Source organism: Bos grunniens, chromosome 10 (assembly GCF_055505025.1).
Source record: "Bos grunniens cultivar Pamir isolate PY7600 chromosome 10, Bosgru_T2T1.0, whole genome shotgun sequence".
Classification (NCBI taxonomy): Eukaryota; Metazoa; Chordata; class Mammalia; order Artiodactyla; family Bovidae; genus Bos; species Bos grunniens.
Window position 1 is genome coordinate 56,375,652 of NC_141174.1, and position 5,975 is coordinate 56,381,626.

At 42.8% G+C, this 5,975-nt stretch overlaps 1 long non-coding RNA gene across 1 annotated transcript; it reads left to right on the forward strand.

The window, feature by feature from the left end:
* The first annotated feature begins 816 nt into the window (after positions 1 to 816).
* On the forward strand, positions 817 to 4,403 carry LOC147364566 (uncharacterized). Its single transcript, XR_015134687.1, has 2 exons — positions 817 to 1,033; positions 1,962 to 4,403. It is a non-coding gene; the product is annotated as an uncharacterized LOC147364566 (long non-coding RNA).
* Positions 4,404 to 5,975: the final 1,572 nt, after the last annotated feature.

A 5,975-nucleotide genomic window follows, 5' to 3' on the forward strand; every position in this document is an offset into this window, starting at 1 on the left:
TGTGGGTCCACTGTCCTTAAGTATTGGGAGAGGTGATACAGTCTAGAGGTTAAGAAGGTGAACTCTGGTGTCTGTCAGAATTGGGTTCAAGTCCTAGCCTTGTTCAACCTAGTCTAGTGAGAGTCTGCTGCTGCTATTACCTAGGACTCAGTGCAAGTCCTAAGCTGGGTCCTGGGGAAAAAGGAGAGTAGTACTCAAGGAGTGTTCCTGCTGGGAGAGGCATTAAGACAAGTACACAAATAGCCTGTGATTGTGAAATAAGAAACATGCAGAATATGGCAAGGAACCTAACAGATTATTCAGAGTTATAAGCCCTGTCCCTTTCAAAATCGTTCCTTTGGGAGGTCTCATATTTACATATAAAGCATTGTTGCCAACTGAACTGAAAGGAGTCTCTGAACATTTATTGATTTTTAATTATTATTATAAAATTAAAACATGTTCATTTTTGAAACTTTGAAAAGTACAGAAAGTATTTCAGAAATGTCTCATAATTCCATTATCTAAGAAATATACAGTAAATGTATCTTGCCATATACCCTTTTATTTGTAATTTTTCCAGAAATAGTTTTGAGCTCCACACTAGGAGCCTGGCTCCTTAGACTTGGTAGCACATTCTTTGGAATTTACCTCATGAGGCAAATCTTTATCCTTTGAAGGTAGGTTGGCATTCTGGAACAGCCTTAAGTTGCCAGGAACCAGAAATTTGGTTAGTGATTGAGCTGAAGCCACGTGGCTTTCGGTCCAAACACAGATGGTAAAGTTACGAAACTAATTTTATGACGTGGCTTGTAAAACAGCACTAACGATTGTTCCAGTCAGTAGCTTGAGATTTGAGTTTGCCACAACAGTGGCTTAGCAATAAAGGATCTCATGGAAGGCCAGAATGCTGGGCTGGACCACTTTATTTTTTAATTGTTTTTTTTTTTTTTTGGCCATGCTGTACAGCCTGCAGGATCTTAGTTCCCTGACCAGGGATCAAAACCATGTTCCCAGCAGTGAAAGCTCAGAGTCCTATCCACTGGACCTCCAGGTAATTCTCCATTTTTTTAAATTGATTTTCTAAAATTTGTATTTGTTTTTTGGCTATTCTTGGTTTTTGTTGCTGCCTGGGCTTTTTTCTGCAGTTGTAGCCTGTAGAGATACTCTCTAGTTACTCTGACTTCTCATCGCAGTGGCTTCTCCTGCTGTGGAGCATGGGCTTTAGGGTACAGCAGGCTTCAGCAGTTTCAGTATTCCGGCCCTAGAGGCGGACTCAGTAGTTGTGGTACACAGGCTTAGTTGTTCTGCAGCATGTAAGTTCTTCCCGGACCAGGGATCAAACCTGTGTCTACTGCATTGGCAGGTAGAGTCTTTACCACTGAACCACCAGAGAAGCACCTTAACTGATTTTTAATTGCTGTATGGCTTTAGCCTGTATACATGCCAAAGTGGATTTTCCATCCTCTAAGAGACTTGGGCTATGATAAGACTTCTAGAAATTTTTGTGATACATTCAGGAATATATTTTAAAGCAACAGTAAGAAAAATGAGAAATTGTTAATAATTTAATTGTATAATTCATAAAAATATTCATTTATGCAAATTAAATCTTAAAGATATGGCTGCACTCCTTTTTGATCACCATATCCAATCCTACACTCCCTCCCCAGAGGAAGTGAATTCAATTATCAGATAGATGTGCAAATTTCCAAAATTGCTTATATTTGTGTGTATACAAAACATCTATTTCTGCTTTATTGACTATGCCAAAGCCTTTGACTGTGTGGATCACAATAAACTGTGGAAAATTCTGAAAGAGATGGGAATACCAGACCACCTGATCTGCCTCTTGAGAAATGTGTATGCAGGTCAGGAAGCAACAGTTAGAACTGGACATGGAACAACAGACTGGTTCCAAATAGGAAAAGGAGTACACCAAGGCTGTATATTGTCACCCTGTTTATTTAACTTATATGCAGAGTACGTCATGAGAAACGCTGGACTAGAAGAAACACAAGCTGGAATCAAGATTGCCGGGAGAAATATCAATAACCTCAGATATGTAGATGACACCACCCTTATGGCAGAAAGTGAAGAGGAACTAAAAAGCCTCTAGATGAAAGTGAAAGAGGAGAGTGAAAAAGTTGGCTTAAAGCTCAACATTCAGAAAACTAAGATCATGGCCTCCGGTCCCACCACTTCATGGGAAACAGATGGGGAAACAGTGGAAAAGTGTCAGACTTTATTTTTCTGGGCTCCAAAATCACTACAGATGGTGACTGCAGCCATGAAATTAAAAGATGCTTACTCCTTGGAAGGAAAGTTATGACCAACCTAGATAGCATATTCAAAAGCAGAGACATTACTTTGCCAACAAAGGTCCATCTAGTCAAGGCTATGGTTTTTCCTGTGGTCATGTATGGATGTGAGAGTTGGACTGTGAAGAAGGCTGAGTGCTGAAGAATTGATGCTTTTGAAGTGTGGTGTTGGAGAAGACTCTTGAGAGTCCCTTGGACTGCAAGGAGATCCAACCAGTCCATTCTGAAGGAGATCAGCCCTGGGATTTCTTTGGAAGGAATGATGCTAAAGCTGAAACTCCAGTACTTTGGCCACCGCACGCGAAGAGTTGACTCATTGGAAAAGACTCTGATGCTGGGAGGGATTGGGGGCGAGAGGAGAAGGGAACGACAGAGGATGAGATGGCTGGATGGCATCACTGACCCGATGGACTTGAGTCTCAGTGAACTCCGGGAGTTGGTGATGGACAGGGAGGCCTGGCATGCTATGATTCATGGGGTCTCAAAGAGTCGGACACGACTGAGCGACTGATCTGATCTGATCTGATCTGATACATATGTATTATACATATATACTGTATATATCAAACATATTGTTTACTAAAATGTACATGGTATGTGTGATTCACTGCTTGCATTTTTCACTCAACTAAATGAAAAGTGACCACTTTAAAGAGGCAAACTCATTTAAATATTTAAATTCTGGTTCACTTCTTTTTGAAATAAGTTCTTAAATTTATGACCAGGCATTTGGGAGAATTAAGAATAGCCAGAGAAATCAGCAGAGGCACAGAAGAACTTCCACTCTGGGCTAGCCCTAGAATCGTTATTCAGTCACTCAGTCGTGTCTGACTCTCTGAGACCCCAAGGACTGCAGCACTCTAGGACTCCCTGTCCTTCACTATCTCCCTGAGTTTGCTCAGATCCATGTCCATTGAGTCGGTGATGCCATCCAACCAGTTCATCCTCTGCCATCCCCTTCTCCTCCTACCCTCAATCTTTCCTACCATCAGGGCCTTTTCCAATGAGTTGGCTCTTTGCATCTGGTGGCCAAAGTATTGGAGCTTAAGCATCAGTCCTTCCAATGAATATTCAGGGTTCATTTCCTTTAGGAATGGCTGTTTCCATTTCCTTGCTGCCCTGGAATTGACCAACTCATTACTGTATGTCTGACAGTGGCACAAAGGCACACAGTGCATAGCATGGGCTGAGATCAAACTCCAGGATTAGAGACATCCAAACCATTCCCATTATCTTTTATGACCCATGCTACACTATCCTCCATATATGTACCAGGCGTCTTAAGAACCTATTTCTATTTCCAGTTTGCCTCATCTTTAGGAGATAATGAATCCAGTGAGTTATATGTGCTATGAGAAAAAAAATGGTATCCCTGTTATCAACCCTGTCAGGCTGATCTAGAACATTAGCTAGGGTTTGTCTCTAATCTCCACATATTTTCATAGATATCAAAAGAGGATTTTGCTTCAGGGAAATGTGTACAGACATTCTCCTGTTGCTTCCATCTGGCATGAGCAGTAGAGAGAAAGATTGAAGTTGGGAGCCAAGAATAAAATCATCAAAACGACATTGGCTGGCATCGAGGTACACGGATCTAGTGGTTTTCTCCAACCTCTTCCCAAGGCAGATGTCACACATACCAACCAGGATCCATAGAAGCTCCACAGTTTGGGGAGGAATAAGAAGAGGAACAGAGCGGGTAATGCAATGTCTCCCACAAGAAAAGCCTCCCTTGGGTGGTATTTTAGGACATTAGCTCAGGCTGCCTTGTCCTCAGTCATCTCGCTGGCATTTAAGTAGACCCTTGGGTTACAGATCATGGCAGGTGCTGGGAAGTAAAGAAGGCCACACTAAAAATACCCAGCTTCTTCTGGAACTCAGCCGGCAGCCGGAGCTCCGTCCTCCAGTGCCAGGACTTCAGAAAAAGAACAGAGAGTTTCCTTCGCCTCAAGCAGTGAGAAAGGTCTGGCTCCTTCCTCCGCTGAAGTTACTGAGGTGGAAATGGTCCTCTGGAGAAAACATACTGAAAGAAGCACTTCTACTGAGAAATAGCGATTTCTACTAAATCATGACAACAGTCTCTCTTAAGGAGAAGCCAGGGTCCCGGTAGAATGCACTTGGAAAGAAGGATTTTGTTAGTCAGGCAAGAAAGGGTATTTATAAAAACAAGGAAGTCTATTGCCTATTTTCAGAACCATAGGCCACCAAACCAAATCATCTCAACTGAAGATGAAGCTGTTGGCAGTAGTGGGCATAGGCCCAGAAATAAAATTTTAGAAACCCCAATTTTGAACTAACCTAATGCAGCGGCTCTCCTAGAGCCCAGATGGTTGGGAGCCAGACCTCAGCTCGAGCAGGAGGCACCAGGGTTGTCCACATCCATGGCATTTTTGCATCAGGTTTCACAGTCTGCAGAGTAAGCGTGGAGCTCTGCTCACCACTTGGGAGGCTGCAAAGGTCACTTTCACATATGTTCTCAGTAGAAACTCGAGAACCAAGTATAAAAATATAAAAATGAATAGGTGGCATCCAATATGAAGGAATGCAGGAATTGCTGGGAAGCAATGATTAAAACCATGCCAAAGCCTCGATGTGGCCCCTGAAGCTGGCTCAGGTCTCTAGTTGGTGAAGTCTGTAGATGCTTTCATTTCTGCCCAGGCTCTGGCTTGGGGAAGCACCCAGTGCTGTCCTGATCACATATTTTGTCTTCATTTTTCCTCAAACACACTGCCTGGATGGACTGGTAGCTTAAACCTTTTGCTGATCCAAAGGTTTTAAAAAAGGAGGTGTAGGTTTCTAACAGTTACCTCAAACTCTCCTTTAAAGCTACTGGGAACAAAATGATTGTACTTATCCTTCTGTCTTCATAAAGATGTTCTTTTTGTCCCATCTTGGGCCATAAACACAAGAGTAGGCAAGAAGGTTGGTTGCCTTGGCCCAACCATACTTTCTCACCAAGTTCTCCTATCACTGGGGAATGAGGGTGCCTTTAGAAGCCTAGGCTGCAGTCCTGGGCTGGGCCATGCAGGGTGAGCCTTCAGTCCCAGCCTTGTTACTATTATCTTTTAACCATGTTCATATGGTGGTACTAATTGTGAAGAATCTGCCTACCAATACAGGAGATGTAAGAGATGTGGGTTTGATCCCTGGGTCAGGAAGATCCCCTGGAGATGGCAACCCACTCCAGTATTCTTGCCTGGAAAATCCCATGGACAGAGGAGCCTGGCGGGCTACAGTCCATGGGGTCACAAGAGAGTCGGTCATAACTGAGTGTCTGAGCACCACCATGATATGTAGACAAGACCTCTGGTGGCCCCTTCTCCTCTCCTCTTCACCTTATAATGTGTTGCTTTTAAATACAAAATCAAGTATTAATATAAAAACAGTTGGGAATGGTTAATGAAAAAAGCGCCATTTCTGGGAACTGGGGCATTCACATCCTTATTCCCACACAACTACCTCCCAGGTGGGTGATGTTGAGTCATCACTGCCTTTGGTTTTCTAATCTATAGAGAGGAGAATAGCACTCATCCTGATGCTGACATAAGAAGTTGTGAGAAAGAGAAAATAAGCTTTTTAGGTGCCTTCTAAATTTTACAGCCATAGAGAATATTGCTGTTTGTTCTTTCTTTTTTTCCTTTGACTGGGTCTTTACTGCAGTGTGCAGGGGCTTCT